This window comes from Ictidomys tridecemlineatus, chromosome 8 (assembly GCF_052094955.1).
Source record: "Ictidomys tridecemlineatus isolate mIctTri1 chromosome 8, mIctTri1.hap1, whole genome shotgun sequence".
Lineage (NCBI taxonomy): Eukaryota > Metazoa > Chordata > Mammalia > Rodentia > Sciuridae > Ictidomys > Ictidomys tridecemlineatus.
The window spans coordinates 71,317,320-71,335,078 of record NC_135484.1 but is presented as its reverse complement, the minus strand read 5'-3'; the positions used below and the strand labels follow the sequence as shown (position 1 = coordinate 71,335,078).

At 38.9% G+C, this 17,759-nt stretch overlaps 1 protein-coding gene across 5 annotated transcripts in view; it reads left to right on the top strand.

The window, feature by feature from the left end:
• The window catches only part of Ankrd6 (ankyrin repeat domain 6), a 190,801-nt gene that overhangs the window by 115,329 nt on the left and 57,713 nt on the right, over window positions 1–17,759 (top strand). Inside the window, exon 1 of one of the 5 annotated variants that reach the window (XM_040283090.2) lies at window positions 13,344–13,489. The exons of the other annotated variants lie outside the window; for them this stretch is intronic. The gene's annotated coding sequence lies outside the window, so the exon portion shown is untranslated. Of the gene's footprint in view, window positions 1–13,343; window positions 13,490–17,759 lie in introns of those variants that run through there. 5 annotated transcript variants of the gene reach the window in all.

Genomic DNA, 17,759 nt, shown 5'->3' with positions numbered 1-17,759 from the left:
AGGCCAGTCCCCTCATGAGCTCAGATGCACACAGCTCACGCACACAGCCCATGGATAGCTTGCAGCAGACTGCCAGGACTAGAATGTCCTCCAGGAAAGGGTCTGTGGATTTCCCCCACAGATGACTGCACCAGGCCCCTGGGAGCAGGAAAGCAGTCCAGGAGGGAGGAGCTTCACTGGCTATTGTAGTGGATCCAGATTTCTTCTCCAAGAGGAAGCCAAGCCCCCTACTCTGAGAGAAGGATCAGAAGACAGAAGGTGGGGGTTAACCTGGGACTGTGACCCAGAAGGGTCTTAAGCTTTGTAATGTCTCGTTTGACCTCCAGAAATTAATAATTTCTTCAGGTTGTGTCCTGAAGACAGAAGCTCAACTAATTAAATGTTTTCATTGTAGAAATAATTTGGCTACGATAATGAGACTGTCCTGAGAGAAGTGACTATTTTAAGATTGCATAAAACTCTTGGGAACGAATTATCTCTGGAACTAATTCTGGGAATATAATAAGCAATTTAAGGTCGGTGTCGTTTCTATTCTCACTACCTTCACATTAGGAATCTCTTCTTGTAAAGATGTGGCAGAATTTTAACTTTGAGTAATTTCTAATATCTAACAATTTGGTGTGTTGGTCATGTGAGGTAACCAATGGCTATTGAATCTAGTGGACCAGACTTGCCCATGACTTATTCTATGACTGAAACTTAAGGTTTGGGACAAGATCCAGTTTGGAAGGACACCTTAGCTAAGAAATAACTGTAAATAATACAGGTCTGGGGAGATGCTGCATGTGTGGTGAGCTGACTTCAGGCAGGGCACTCCTGTGACACCTGTCCTCATCCTAACTGAAGCCTTACCTTTTAAGGGGTGGAGAGGTCAGAATCCATCAGCTCTGAGTGCATCTTCCTGAGCCATGTACTGTGTGTGCCCGATTGGTGTGTGATGACCTGAGCATGAGAGTGAGCCACAGAGGTTCGTTGATGGCCAGCTGTACTTAAGTCCCAGTCTCCCTCTTTTGCAAGGACAGCTGATCCCGCAGAGCTCTGCTGAAGCCAAACACTGTCCCTGCTGAACGCTGAGTAAGGCCAAGAGCCCAAAGTCTCCCTGAGACTTTGTCCTTAGGAAACTATAAACAAGAGGTGACAGTGTAATAGACTCAGGAAGGAGTCGGTGCTGGAAAGGACTTGGAAATATAAATGGAGAATTTAGTCTCCTGTTGGTTTCATGCAAGTATACATATGTCCAGTACATACTGGGTGCCTTCTCTGTGCCAAGTTGCTGTGGTTTGGATGTGAGATGTCCCCCAAAAGCTCTTGTGTTAATGCAGGAAGGGCGCATCTTTCCTGTGTCTCCCCACCCCACACCCCTGCTTCCTGGTGACATGAATGCAGACGAGATCTTCTACTATCCCCGTCTGTCATACTCTTTTTTCAAAATAGAAAAATCAGTTTTATTTCTATACAATAGCAATGAACACGTACAAAACGAAATTAATAAAATCTTCCTATTGAAAATAGTATAAAAATAGCAGACTACTTAAACATACATTTAACAAGTGAGACTCAAGGTTTGTAACTGGAAATTATCAAACATTGTTGAAAGATATTAAAGACTTCAATACATGTAAATATCATCAATGTTCCTGAATTTAATATTTACTAGTAAGGCAATGTTCCCCAAATAGATCAACAGTTTAATGCAATTCCTATGAAAATTCCAACTGCTTTTTTCAAAAAAAAAAATGGTCAAAATTGTTTTTAAAATTCAAATAGCATCGTAAGAGACAAGTGGCTATAAGAAATCTTGAAAAATAGAAAAGTTGGGGGATTCATGTTTCCAAATTTTCAGTTGCTACAAATCTGTATCCAAAATAATGTGATACTGACAAAGGGACAGATACATAAAGCAAAGGAATAGATTGAAGGTCCATAAATGAACCTATACATACTCTTTAATGAATTGACTATTTTTAAATTTTTTTATTATGTATGATAGTAGAATGTATTTTGACATATATGGACTATAACTTTTCATTCTTGTTGTACATGATATAGAATTACATTGGTCATGTAATCATATATACACATAGTAGAAAGAATCAAACATTACTCTTTCCTATTTCCATTCCCCCTCCCTTTCCCTATACTCCCTCTGCCTAGTGCAAAGTACTTCTATTCTTCCCTGTTCACCCTCTTCTCGTGAGTTATCTGCATATCAGAAAACATCTGGCCTCTGCTTTTGGGATTGGCTTATTTCACTTCGCATGATAGTCTCCAGTTCCATTCATTTACCAGCAAATGCTATAATTTCATTTCTTTTTATGACTAATATTTCATTGTGTATATATACTTTTTATCCATTCATCTATTGAGGGTACCTAGGTTGATCCTATAGTTTAGATATTGTAATTTGAACTGCTATAAACTTGATGTGGCAGCATCATTATAGCATGCTGATTTGAAGTCCTTTGGGTATAGTGAGGAGTGGAATAAGTGGGTCAAAAGGTGGTTCCATTCCAAGTTTTCTGAGGAATCTCAATAGTGTTTTCCATAGTGATTGTATCAATTTGCAGCCCCACTAGCAATATGAGTGTACCTTTTCCCGTACATCCTTATGAACATTTATTGCTGCTTATATTCTTGATAATTGCTATTCTGACTGGAGTGAGATGGATCTCAGTGTAGTTTTAATTTGTGTTTCTCTAATTGCTAGAAATGTTGAACATTTTTTGATATATTTGTTGTCTGATTGTATTTCTTCTGTAAAGGGTCTGTTCAGTTTCTTTGCCCATTTATTGATTGGGTGTTTTTTTTTTTTTTTTTTTTTTTTTGTGTGTGTGTGTGTGTGTGTGTGTGAAGTTTCTTGAGTTCTTTACATATCCTAGAGATTAATGTGAGGTGCAGGTGGCAAAGATTTTTCTCCCATTTGGTAGCCTTCTCTTCACATTTTTCATTGTTTCCTTTGCTGTGAAGAAGCTTTTTAGTTTGATACCATCCCATTTGTTGATTCTTGATTTTTACTTCTTGGGCTTTAGGAGTCTTGTTAAGGAAGTCAGTTCCTAAGCTGGCATGACAGAGTTGGGCCTTTTTCTGTGATTAGGGACAGGGTCTCTGGTCTAATGCTCAAAGTGTACTTGATACACTTTGAATTTTGTGCAGGATGAGAGAGTAATTTTAGTTTGCTACATATGGATTTCCAGTTTTCCCAGCACCATTTGTTACTATAGCTCTATAGTATAATTTAAGGTCTGGTATTGTATGTCTCCTGCTTCACTTTTCTTGCTAAAGATTGCTTGGCTGTACTGGGTCTCTTATTTTTCCAAATTAATTTTATGACTGCTTTTTCTATTTCTATAAAGATGTCATTGGGATTTTTAAAAGGAATTGAGGAATTGCATTAAATATGTATAATGCTTTTGGTAGTATGGCCGTTTGACAATGCTAACTCTGCCTATCCAAGAGCATAAGAGATCTTTCCATCTTCTAAGATCTTCAATTTCTTTTGTGTCCTGTAGTTTTCATTGTAGAGGTCTTTCACCTCTTTGGTTATATTGATTCCCACACTTTTTTTTTTTTGAGGCTATTGTGAATGGGGTAGTTTTCCTAATTTCTCTTTTAGTAGATTTATCACTGATGTATAAGAATGCAATTGATTTATGGGTGTTAAATGAATTCAGCAAAGTAGCAGAATATAAATTTATTTTACAAGTTTTCTGGTGGATTTTTTTTTATCTTCTAAATGTAGAATTGTGTCATTGGCAAATAGGCGTAGTTGTTCTTTTCCTATTGTCCCTTTAATTTCTTTCTTTTGTCTAATTGCTCTGTCTAGAGTTTTAAGAACGATGTTGAGGTGCTGGGGATGTGGCTCAAGCGGTAGCACGCTTGCCTGGCATGCTTGCGGCCCGGGTTCGATACTCAGCACCACATACCAACAAAGATGTGTGTCCATCGAGATCTAAAAAAATATTAAAAATTCTCTGTCTTGTAATTATTTTTCCCTTTGAGAATAAGTTGTGAATAGCTTTTCATATTAATAGATCTTCATCATTTTAAATGGCTGCCAAGTAATGCATTGTATGTATACATATATCACCATTTAATGAGCCTATTGACAAATATTTGCATTTTTTCCCATAATCAACAACCTAATAATAACTTGTCTTTTCTAAATTATTCCATTATCTTTTCAAGGTAAATTCTTAAAAGTAATGGAGCTGTAAGTGTAATTAAATGTCCTTTTACATTTGAAAAAAAAAAATTTCTCTCTTTAAAAAAAAAAAAACGATTGATATTGAATAAAAGTTGTGAAAGAGGACATCCTTGTCTTGTTCCAGTTTACAGGAAATGCTTTCAATTTTTCTCCATTTAGAATGATGTTGGCCTTAGGTTTTGCATAGATAACTTTTACAATGTTCCTACTATTCCTAGTTTTTCTAGTGTTTTGAACATGGAAAGACGTTTTATTTTGTCATTTGCTTCTGCCACATCTGTTGAGATAATCATGATTCTTAAGTCTATTGATGGGATGAATTAAGTTTATTGATTTTTTTCATATGTTGAACTAAATTGGCATCTCTGGGATAAACCTCATCCAATTGTGGTGCCCTATTTTTAAATATATTTTTATATGTGATTTGCCAGAATTTTGAATTTTTGCATCTATGTTCATCAGGGATATTGGTCTGCAGTTTTCTTTCCTTGATGTGTCTGTCTTGACTGGTTTTATTATTAGGGTGATACTAGCTTCATAGAATGAGTTTGGAAGGGTTCCCTCCTTTTCTGTTTCATGAAATAATTTAAGGAGCATTGGTGTTAATTCTTCTTTGAAGGTCTTAATCGAACTCAGCTGAGAATCTGTCTAGTCCTGGGCTTTTCTTAGTTAGTAGGCTTCTGATGGCATCTTCTATTTCATTGCTTGCAATTGATCTGTTTAAATTGCATATGTGCTCCTGATTCAGTTTGGGTAGGTCATATGTCTCTAGAAATTTGTTGATGTCTTTGATATTTTCTATTTTATTGGAGTATACATTTTAAAAATAGTTTCTAATTATCTTCTGTATTTTAGTAGTGTCATATTTCCTTTTCCATCATGACTTTTAGTAATTTGATTTTTTTATCTTTTGTTAGCATAGCTAAGGATTTATAAATTTCTCCCTCCCTCCAAAGAGCCAATTTTTGTTTTGTCAATTTTTTTAAATTATTTCAGTTTCATTAGTTTTAACTCTGTTAGTTATTTCCTGTCTTCTGTTTTTGTTGTTGATTTGTTCTTTTTTTCTAGGGCTTTGAGATGTGATGTTAGGAAATAGCCAAATAACCTATTTTTTTTAATAAATGAGTTCAATGCAGTGAACTTTCCTCTTAGAACTGCCTTCATAGTGCCTCAGAGATTGATACTTTGTGTTGCTATTCTCATTTACTTCAAGTATTTTTTTTCTCATCCCTGATTTTTTTTTTTTTTTGGCTATCCATTGGTCATTCAATAGCATATTATTTAGTCTACAGGTGTTAAAATAGCTTCTATTTTTATTTTATTGTTTTCTAATTTCATTCCATTATGATCTGATAGAATACAAGGTATCACCTCTTTATATTTGCTAAGAGTTGTTTTGTGTCATAAGATATGGTATATTTTAGAGAAGGATCCATGTGCTGCTGAGAAGAAAATGTATACAGTCATTGATGGATGAAATACTCTGTTAAATCTAAATTGTTGATTATATTATTTTTCTCTGTAGTTTTTTTTGTTAAGATCTATCCAGTGGTGAGAGAGGTATGTTAGTCATCCATTATTATGTTGTGGTCTATTTTGCCTCTTGAAATTGAGAAGGGTTTGTTTGTATATAGATTCTCAATTGTTTGGGGCATAAATATTTGATGTCTTGTTAATGTATAATTCCTTTAAGGAAGTCTTTGCCTATGAGATGGGTCTCTTGGACAGCATATTGTTGGGTCTTGGTTTTTAATCTGATCTGCCAGTTTGTTGTTTGAGTTTAGGCCATTTATGTTCAAAGTTATTATTGAGATATGATTTGTATTCTTGGTCATTTTTATTTCTGGTTTTTAGTTTGAATTGTTTCTTTGATTATTTCTGTAGTAGTTCCTTCCTTTGTTGGTTTTCACATTTTTTTTCATTTTCATGGAATATTTTGCTGAGAATTTTCTGTAGAGTAAGCTTTCTAGTTCTGAATTTTTTTGTTTATCATGGAAAGTTTTTATTTCATCTTCAAATTTGAAGCTCAGTTTTTCTGGGTATAGTATATTTGGTTGACATCCATTTTCTCTCAGAGCTTGGTATATATTTTTCCAAGACCTCCTAGGTTTGAGTGTCTGAGATAAGAAATTGGCTGAGATCTGAGTTAGTTTTCCTCTAAATGTAATCTGAAAATTTTCTCTGGCATCCTTTAAAATTCTATCCTCATTCTGTATGTTAGGCATTTTCATTATAATGTAACTTGGTGTGGGTCTGTTTGTAATTTTGTATATTTGGGGTCCTTCAAGCCTCCTGTATCTGATTTTTCCATTTCATTTTTTAGGTTTGAGAATTTTTCTGATATTGTTTCACTGAAAAATTGTGTATTCCTTTGACTTGTATCATCATGCCTTCATCTACTCCGATAAATCTTAAATTTTTTTCATGTTATTTCATATTTCTTGGAAATTCTGTTCATGGTCTCTTAATGCCTTCTCTTTGTGATCAACTCTATTTTTAGGATTATATATTTTCTTTTCATTGCCTGAAACCATCTTCCAAGGGGTCTAGTCTGTTGGTGATGGCTTTCCAGAGGATTTCTGCCTGATTTCTTTTCAGAATCTTTATTGAAGTGATCTTTTACCTCTTGAATTTTCTGATTTCACTCCTTATGTTGTCCTTTACCTCACAGATCAGTTTTATTATGTACATTCTAAACTCCTTCTCTGACATTTCTTCCACTGTGGTGTCAGTGGATTCTATTGTTGGGGCATTTTGGTTGGTTTGGGGGTGATTTGTTCCCTTGTTTTTTCATGTTTGTCTACTCTTATATTAGTGTGGATCTGAGGCAGTACAGTTTCTACCCCATAAACTTAGCGTCACTGCAAATTTCTGGAACGTCTCCATTAAGGGGGAAGACAAGTAATAACAACAACCAATACAAACAATATGCAGCCTTAAACCAGAGAGCTCCTACTAAGACATCTACAGTTTTGTCACAATAAACAGAAATGATATGTTCAGTTGTTGCCTATAAGAAAAACAGTAAGTTTGCAAAAGGGCTTACAATTTCAAACAGTGGACAGAAAGAGAACAGAAGTGACATTGGATGTGATGTTTATAAGGAAGAAGAGAAGATAGAAGTAAAAAATTAAAGGAAGAGTGAAAGAGGGAATAATAGAGGTTGGCTGTTAGGAGAAAAGAGAATCAAGGGAAACAGATAAGAGAGGGGAAAATTATAAAGTAAAATTTAAAAAAAAATAAAAGAATACAAAACAAAACTCAGACATTCTAGTCATCAATAAACTGATGCATGAAAAGTAATTGGTTTCAAAAATGGTAGAAGTGTGAGAGAAGATCTCAATGAAAAATTGAACAGTTTTCTTTGGAGTTCAAAAGTATCTCGGGTTCCCTTCTCAGCACTTAGGTGGGGTTGTCCGGAGTTTGATGCTTGCTCCACCCTCAGGGTAGAGTTGCTAGGGTGAGAGGGTTAATCCTGGAGGCAGGGTTTAGGCTTAGGTATGTTCCAGACTTCACTGAATGATAATTAGTATGGAGATTTTAAATCGGCACACCTCTGGGGCCTGTCAATTGCTGGTTCCCTCTGGAAGACTTGCACCCTGGGAATCTCCTTTGGGTTCCACTTGTGTGGTGTAGAAGCCAGTTCATGAGTGACTGTATCACCTGCGGACCCCACGATTCCTGTTCTGATTTAGTCTCCAAACTTGGTCTCTCTTGTCCTTTCAAATTCCCAATCATTTGCTTCTCTCCCAGCCAGTCCTGCAAGAAGCCAGATTGGAAGGGAAGGTGGGTGGGTTTCCATGACCAGTATTCCCCTGCATAAACCTCTCTCCTGGTCACTTAGGCACACTCTGTCACACAGTGTGGGTTTGCCCCTCTTGTTTGTGGAGCCAGAATCGGGTCTGCCAGAATTGGCTCCCCCAGCTGCTAGTGGCCCCTTGCAGGGCAGAATCGTTAATTCCACTTTCCTCTGCACACTTCAGGGAGAGATGGTGGCTTCTTTCCTATACAAGAATATTATGCAGCACACCTTACCATTTAGTTGGGTAGTGACTCTGATCTCTAAACTCTCTGTACTCCCAACATGCTGCAGTCCTCCTGAGAATGGAAGTTTCTTTAATTCTTTTATTGCTTTATTGCATTTGCATAGGGACTCTTTATCCTCCAGCTGCTGCCATGTCTGTGGGGCTGGGGAATCTTCCTTTAACATTTGATCTCCTGAGTCCCCAATCCGTTTTGAGTTTCCAGTCTTAAATTTCAGTAATTTTGCCCCCTAATTTTTTAAATATAATTTTTAGTTATAGACACAACATCTTTATTTTTATGTGGTGCTGAGGATTGAACCCAGTGCTTCACATGTATGAGGCAAGTGCTCTACCACTGAGCCATAACCCCAGCTCCCTAAATTTTTGTTCATTCACTCCCTTTACTGAGAAGCTGCCTCTCTGCTTTTCTTGGATTCATACCATGGAGCTGCCAGGGAAGTAACCCCTCTATTCTGTCGTCTTCCCTCCTATCATGATATTCTGCCTCACCTTGTGCTAAGAGCAATGGAGTTGGCCCACCATGGACTGAATCTCTGAAACCATGAACCAAGATAGTTTTCTTCCTCTTAATTTGTTCTTGTCAGTTATTTTGGTCACAGCAGGAAAGAGCCAACTAACACACAAGTGCTTATATACATCCTTGGATAATCCTCCTTGCTAACCTACAAAGTCAGTAGCTACCATTATTAACCCTATTTTACAAACAAGGACATTAAGAAGCAAGAAGGTTAATAATGTATCCTTTCCAGGGTCCACACTTTTTGTGGGTGGACTTTTAAAAACACCTTCTCTTCTTGCTTCTACCCACTCCCTTGCCTCAACCAACCTTGGCACAGAGTTGAGAAGGGGGACCCATGTAGAAATGTTACCAATGATGGTGTAGAGAGCTGATACAGTATTGATGTTTCTAGACCATGCTGTGTGCCCTTACTGGAGATGTGTTCTTAGGCTAACATGGTGCTCCTGACCTAGACGTGCTTGTGGATAGTTTCAGCTTTTAGAGGAGGTCATGTTTGTTGGGGGGAATGACAGGAGCACTGTGCATCAGCATCTGGAATTTCTGGTATTGGGATATTATGTGAAGAAATACTTGACTGGCAGGCATATTGGATAAAAGGCAACCTCTGGAGTAGGAACCAGGTCTAGGACAGTTAGAAATAACCATATTTGCAGGATCACATAGTAGACATTGATGAACAGAAGCAAGTGTGTATAGTTGGGAGAGATTGTGTGGTCTCTCTGGGCTTCCTGGCCTGTAGGCCTCCTCCAGCCCCAGAAAAAGGGCTGTGTCCTCTGAGGAACATGCAGTAGGAGAATACTGTTGAAAATAAAGCTAGAGTCACAGTTGGCATTTATTTCCAAGCAGACACTCACATCAACCACTTTGCCATATTTGGAACAGTGTTTGCAGGGTTACATTCAGACCTTTAATTCCTGGCTAGCAGAGCAGCTTCATGGTTTACTTCATGCTTTTGGTACAGACTCAGAAAATGATGCGACTCTGTTGCAGTTCAGTAGTGGTTCTTGTGGGTAGACTGCTGAGTCTGAGTCAGCTGTCAGCTGTCAGCTAGGGAGTGTCTGCACCCCCATTGTCACGAGCCACTTCTCCTGCCATCATGTCAGTTATCAAGTGCTTCCCCATTGTGTCCTCTTCTTCCTTAAGGAATGAGCAAGAATCATTGGATATGTGGTAATATAAAAATGTATGAAGCAATGTATGCAGGGAGACATGTAGGAGTACATAGAAAATGGATATATAAACTTAAAATGCACATACAAAATTACTTAAAGGGATAGGTAGCCAGAATGACTTAGCCTCTGGAATCTGACAACCCCTGACAATAGAGATGGATCTTCTGTTATTTCAACAGCATTTACAAGGTTGAAACAAAGTGCTGCTTTGGCTGTTGGCCATGACGTTGTGTGTGAGGGGGTGTGAGTGACTTTAAAAAGAAAGCACAGCCGTGATTATTAGTGACTGAGATCAACAGTTGACAGAGTATTGGGCATCCACTGATGTATAAGGCATTTGTATTAATTTCTCACAGCAGCTACAGAAACTATCACAAATTGTATGACTTGAAATAATGGAAAAATATTCTCACAATTCTGGAGGTAAGAAGTCTGAGGTCAAGGTGTTACACTCCCCCTGAGAATTCCAGGGGTGAATGCTTCTTTCGACTTCTGTCCTTTGGTACCACCTAGTCCTTGGCTTGTGATCCCGTCACTCCAGCTCTGTGTCTGGGTCACATTGCCTCCTCCCCCTCTGTCTCAAAACTCTCTGCCTCTTCTAAGTGCACATGTGATTCATTTACAACCTACCCAGACAACCCAGCGTACATTCCTAGCTTCAGGATCCTTAGCAGTCGTATCTTTTGTCATATATGTTACCACAGACTCTGGGGATTAGGACATGGATATATCTTTTGGGTTTTCACCAGCTTGCTATAGCTTGTGTTATTATTTGAAAACATGGGAAAATAAAAGAAAGCACTTGTTCTTAGGAGATTATAATCCAGAAGACATGTTTACTCCATAAGCATGTGTTGCTCACATGCCTTGTGCCATTCTGTGTGCTTGCATTGAGCTGAAGATGAGACTGAAGCATAGCCCCTCTGCTAGGGATGCCAGAGGCTGAGAGTAAAGACAACCAGGTTAACCCTATAAAGAATTTCAGTCTCAAAGGTTCCTGTGATGGTATGGGAATACTCAAAGTGTAGTCCAGTATCCAAAAGTGATTTTTAAAATAGTTTTTGGAGTGCTGGGGATAGAACCCAGGACCTTTGGTGTGCTAGACAAAGCAGTCTACCAGTGAGCCATGTCTCCAGCCTAAAGTAATTTAATCATTAATTTATTTATCTCAAAAGTTAAAGGAAATCCAATTCATAACAATTTTCATATTCTTTTCCTTTTTTTTTTTTTTTTTTTTGATACTGGGGAGTGAATCCAGGGGTGCTTAACCACTGAGCCACATCCCTAGCCTTTTTTTTTTTTTTTTTTTTTTTTTTTTAGAGACAGGGTCTCACTGAGTTACTTAGGGCTTCACTAAATTGCTGAGGCTGGCTGGCTTGGATCTCGCAATCCTCTTGACTCGGCCTCCCAAGCCATATTCTCACATCACATTCCACAATGTCCAGAATCTCTTGCTCCATCTGCTGTCCTGTGTGGCTTTCTTCATCCAGCTCTTTGTTCTGGAGATTGGCTTAGACTCCTCCTCACCATCTCTCCTTCCTAGCTTCTAGTGCTGCATCCTAAAGCCCAGAGACTTCTCTGGCTAGAGCAGTCTCCTTAGGAGGGGTGGATGGAGATATCCTTCAAATCAAAAGGCAGAAAGAGAGGCAACAATATTGACACCACAAATTGCAGTCCAGTCTAGTAACTACAGTGGGATTAAAAAAACCAAAACCTCTTATTTTATACTGGCTTCATTATACAATGGTAAAAACTGTCACACTTTCTATTTTACACATAAGGAGGTGGGTTGAGAGTAAGAAAGTTGCCCCAAGCAAATGACAGCTGATATTTGAGTTGAGGGTGATTTTACCCTTGTGAACCTGGAGGATGGAAGAGCAATGAAATCTGAGATGAGGTCACCTTTGAATCATAGGTGAAGGATAAGGAAGAGCGGGGAGATGATCTAAAGAGAATTCTAAGCAAAAAAGACAGTGGTGCTTTCAAGGTATTCTAAACAAGCTTATGGCCAAGAGGGTGCAAGGATGTGCAGGATGCAGAGAGGGGATATCAGGAGAGGTGATTGGTGACAGCGGCTGGATCCGGACCACGCGTGGATTTGAGCATCACTGGACTTCATTCTGGGGAAATGTGAGCCCTTGGTTACAAGCAGAGAAGTAGCCACTGAACAATGCTCATCTTTTTTTTTTTTTTTTAGTTGTAGTTGAACACAATACCTTTATTTTTTTTAAAGAGGGAATTTTTTAATATTTATTTTTTAGTTTTCGGTGGACACAACATCTTTGTTTTTATGTGATGCTGAGGATCGAACCCAGCACCCTGCACATGCCAGGCGAGCACGCTACCTCTTGAGCCACATCCCCAGCCCAACCTTTATTTTTATGTGGTGCTGAGGATTGAACTCGGCACCTTGCACGTGCTAGGTGAACTGTCCGTGTGCCAAGCACATACTAACATAATGCACATACTCTATGCCAAGTTCGGTATATAGTATGTGCATTATGTTATTCAATATTTTGTAACCACCTGATAAGAACTGTTATTTTTTTTCTATATAACACAGAAGTAGGCTTAGAATCATTGAGAAACTTGCCCTAGCTGGATGTGGTGGCTCATGTCTAAAGTCCAAGTTGTTCAGGAGACTAAGACAAGAGGACTGTGAGTTGAAAGTCAGTCTGGGCAACATAACAAGGGACTGTCTTTAAAACCTTTTTTTTTTTTTTTTAAATCTCCATGCCTTATTGTCTCAAATCGGGATTTGGTGCTTTTATTGAACATGGGGGTAGAGAAAGGGGAAGAAGAAGCAAGAATGTTTGAGATTAGGCGAAATAGGTTGCTAGATAAGATAGTCCGTTTTGGTTAGCTTTTTTCATTGCTGTTACCAAAATACTTTACAGGAACAACTTGGAGAGAAAGACTGAGACCTCTGAAACCCTAACTCCAAGGAGCAGCACATCATGTGGGTAGAAAGCTGCCCTGCTCATGACAGCAAGTGGGAGGGGCTGCAGGAAGACCAACCCCTCCAGGGCATGACCCCAGTGACCCACCTCCTCCAGTCACACCCTATCTGCCTACAGTTACTACCCAGTCAGTTCATTCAAACTAAGATGGATTCATTAGGTTACAGCTCGCATAATACAATCATTTTAGCTTTGACTATTCCTGCATGAGCACAGCTTTTGGGGAATATCTCATATTCAAACCCTTAACAGCGCCCTACCAAGGTGAGAACACAAGAAAAGGACAGATTTGCAGAGAAGGATGGGGTTTTGGTTGTGAACATGTTGATAGGAAACATCCAAGTAAAATGCCTGTTGAGTGGCTGAGTGTTTAAATATAGAGCTTCAGAAAAAGTGAATAAGGCTAAAGAAGACTTGGAGAAATCTGTATCTAGGCAGCAGAAGAGGATGTGGGCAGCAGGGAAAGGAAGTACTGAGATCTTCTAGAGAAGAAAACAAGCAGAGAAGATAACCAAGAATCTCTGGGATCTTCAAAATTTAAGGCACCAGCAAAAGAAGAGCCCTTCAGTGAGGAAAAACAGCCTAAGGTAGGAGGAGAGAGTGGGTCACAGAAACCAAGGAAAGAAGGAAGTTTGATGGAGGGATGGTAGCAGTGTCTAATGCAACAGAAAGAGTGAGAAGAGCAAAAAGTTACCATTGCCTCTGGCAGTTAGGTCAATGTAAAACTAGCTGGTAGGAATGCAGATGCTGCAGCCATACTGGAAGATAGTACAGCAGTTTCTTGCAAGGCTAAGCACTGTTGGGTGGTATGGTCCAGCAATTTTACTTCTGGGTATTCACCCAAATAAGATGAAAACATGTCCACACAATATACCTGCATATGGATGTTTATAGAAGCTGTATACATAGTTGTCAAAACTTGGAAGCAACCAAAAAGCCCTTCAATATATAAATGGGAAATCGACTATGTTGCATCTATACAATGGAATATTATTCACATTAAAAATAAATGAGCTGTCAAACCACAAAAAAGACACTTAGAGACTGGTTTCTTTGACTTAGCAGTATTCTTTTATAATCTGAAATACAATGATTCTAGCTATATGACATTATGGAAAATATAAAACTAGAGAGACCATGGAAAGATCAGGATTTTGGAAGTGGGGCAGGGAGAAATGAATAGATGTAACACGGGGGATTTTTAGGACAATCAAAGTATTCTGTATACTTTAATGGCAGATGCATGGAAAAGCCCATGGAACTGTATGACACAGTGAGCCCTAATGTAAATCTTGGACTCTAGTTAGACAAGGTGTCAACACTAACTCATCGATGTACCAAACATCTATGGATGAAGGTCAGTTGTTCTATAAACCTGACTATTCTATAGAAGTCTATTGAAATAGAAGGGAAAGAATAAAAGGAGTAAATGAGAGAAGAAAAAGTCACATGCTTGTCATCTTGAGGGTGTAGCATAAAACCATAATTATAATTAATGTAATCCAGTGTGTCTGCTTTCCAAGTAGAGCAAAAATATCACTAGTCACTCTTGTGCTCACCGGTCTCCAGAGCTCCAGTCACAGACGGTGCAGTTTCCTTGGCATGATGTGAAATATTTCCATTTTCTAACATCTGGTCATTGTCCTTGTATTAGAAGCTCCAATTGAGATCGTCTGTTTACTCCTCTTTCTCCATGTTCTTTCAGGCCACTCTTCCTTTTTGTCCTTGCTGTTACCTCTGCCTGGGTTTTCCCTACTCCTCTGCCTAACAAAATCCTACACAGTCTCCAACACCTTCCCTGTGAAAACTTCACGGACTTCTTCTCCCTCAGCCACTAAGCAGGGGTTATTTCTCTCCCAGTTTCCAGAGCTCTTTATGCCCATCTCTTCTTAGTACACTACAAAATAAATAACAAAGTTTTTGTAGGAAAAAAAATCGGGGCAGAAAGAAGCCAGATCAAAGCAGTTTTGAGGAGTGGCCAGGAGCTGAGCTATGACTGTGAGAGATACTGTGCAGTGATGGTTTTGCTGTTATTTGGTGTTGCTATTTTGATCATCTTTAGCATTTCTGGCTTTGCCCAGCAGGGTTTCAGGGTGGTGAAAAGAAAATTCCAAGAGGCTGTGGCGCTGTCCAATGCGTCAGTGCTGACAGACCTGTGTCACTAAGGGGCTGCCACGAGATGAGCAGTTATTCTGGCCACAAGACCAGTGGGCTTCTATTTTTGGGAGAAAGGGAGAAAGAATGACACATCCTTTTATCTTTAAGAGGGTTTGAAGCCATAGATTGCCTCATCTGCTGAGAAAGGGAAAAGATGAACTGCTTAGGTGGATACCCCCGTGTGTGTGTGTGTGTGTGTGTGTGTGTGTGTGTGTGTGTGTGTGTGTGTCTTTGTACTGGGGGGTTGAACCCAGGGGTGCTGATCCACATCCCCAGTCCTTTTTTTTTTTATTATTTTGGGACGGATTCTCCCTAAGTGGTTGAGGCCGTCTTTGAACTTATGATCTCTGGTCTAAGCCTCCATAGTCACTGGGATTATCAGCATTCACCACTGCACCCACTCCTCCTCTTTCTTCTGGAATCCACAGGCTCAATTAATAACTATGAAAAGTCACTGGTTGTTAGTTTTTCTATTTTCCATTTAATGGATATTAAAGGCCAACTTTGTTTCAGGCACCAAGCCAGGCACTAGGGAGAAAAGATGACTGAAATTGGCTTCTGCCTTCAAGTTCAGTCTAACCAGGAGACCTTGTACCAGTAACGGCAACTACACTTTGAGAGTAGCTGTCAGTGTGCCCAGGCCACCATAACACAATACTACAGATTGGGGGGTGGGGTGAGCAGCACAGATTTATTTTCTCCCAGTTCTAGAGGCTGAAAGTCCTGGGTTGAAGTCCTGCAGAGCAGTTTCTGGTGAGGGCTCTTTCTGGCTTGCAGATAGCTGTTTTGGGCTCACATGGCCTTTCTACTGCAGAAGGAGGGAAGTTGGTAAGGCACATCTGCGTGTGAACTCTCTGGTGTCTCTTTTTACAGTAACATAATCCTATCAGATCAGGGTCCCATCCTCATGACCTCATTTTACCTTAATCATCTCCTGTTTTTAAATACATCCACACTAGGAGTTAGGGCTTCACCATGAGGACTTGGAGAGATACAATTCAGTCCAAGGCTGGAGCCTATAGAAAACTGTATGTTAACAGATTAGTAAATGATCATATCATCTTAGGGAAAGTGGGGATGGATAAACAACTAGCAGGGATGATGCTAGGCTGAAGTTTGAGCAGTGCAAGTGGTCATTTGCTAAGCGATGGGCGTGCCAAGCCTCAGCTTGGTGGTCTAGCAGTGCTGGCCACTCAAGTTATTATCCTGCATGAAGAAAGGAGATTTCTACATCATAAGCCTTTCATTGTTTATATATTTATTCAGTGATGCATCTTTATTCCTCCTTTGTGATCTTAAAAATTTTATTCTTTTTACTTATACATGACAGTAGAATGTATTTGACATTCATACATGGAATACAACTTCCTATTCTTTTGGTTGTACGTGATGTGGAATTACATTGGTTGTGTACTCATATATGAGCATTGAAAAGTAATGTCCAATTCATTCTATTAACTTTCCTATTCTCATTCCCCTCTCTTCTTTGATTCCCCTTTGTCTAATCCAAAGTACTTCTATTCTTCCTTACCTCCCCATTTATTGTGAGCTAGCATCCACATATCAGAACACTCGGCCTTTGATCTTATGGGATTGGCTTATTTCACTTAATATGACAGTCTCCATCCATTTACCAACAAATGGCATAATTCCATTCTTCATGGTTGAGTTATATTCCATGGTGTATATACACATTTTCTTTATCCATTCATTTTTTGCGGGACCTGCCTTGTTCCATATTTATCTATTGTGAATTGAGCTGATATAAACATTAATGTGGCACCATCATCACAGTATGCTGTTTTAAGTCCTTTGGATATAAAACGAGTGGTATAACCACATCAAATGGTGGTTCCATTCCAAGTTTTCTGAGGAATCTCCATACTGCTTTCCAGAGTCGTTACTCTAATTTGCAGTCCCACCAGCAATGTATGAATGTACCTTTTCCCCCCACATCCTTGCCAACATTTATTGCTGCTTGTATTCTTGAAAATTGCTATTCTAACTGGAGTGAGATTTCATCTCAGTGTAGTTTTATTTTGCATTTCTCTAATTGCTAGAGATGTTCAACATTTTTTCATGTATTTGTTGACCAAAAGTATTTCTCATGTGAAGTGTCTATTCAGCTCCTTAGCTAACTTATCGATTGGGTTATTTATTTGGTGGTGGTTTTGTTTTTTAAGGTTAAGTTTTTTGAATTCTTAATAGATCCTGGAGATTAAGGATCTGAAGTGTAGGTGGCAAAGATTTTCCCCCATTCTGTAGGCTCTCTTCATATTCTTGATTGTTTCTCCTGTGTGATTTTTATACCTGTAAGCAGCTTTTAATGAGAGGGTATGTCCGAGGTTTCCTCAAGAGCCTCCAGGTGTCATCTAACTTCCTCTGCAGCAGACTTTTTTAAAAATTTCTATTTAAAAAATACATGACAGCAGAATGCATTACAATTCTTATTACACTCATAGAGCACAATTTTTCATATTTTTGTATATAAAGTATGTTCATGCCAATTCATGCTTTTATACATGTACTTTGCTTTTTGCATTACGATTATTACACATATATACCAGTTTTTTATATCTGTATATAAAGTATGTTGACACCCCATTTGAGTCTTCATACATGTACTTTGGATAATGATGACCATCACATTCCACCATCCTTGCTAATCCTCTGCCCCCTCTTTCCCTCCCACCCCTCTGT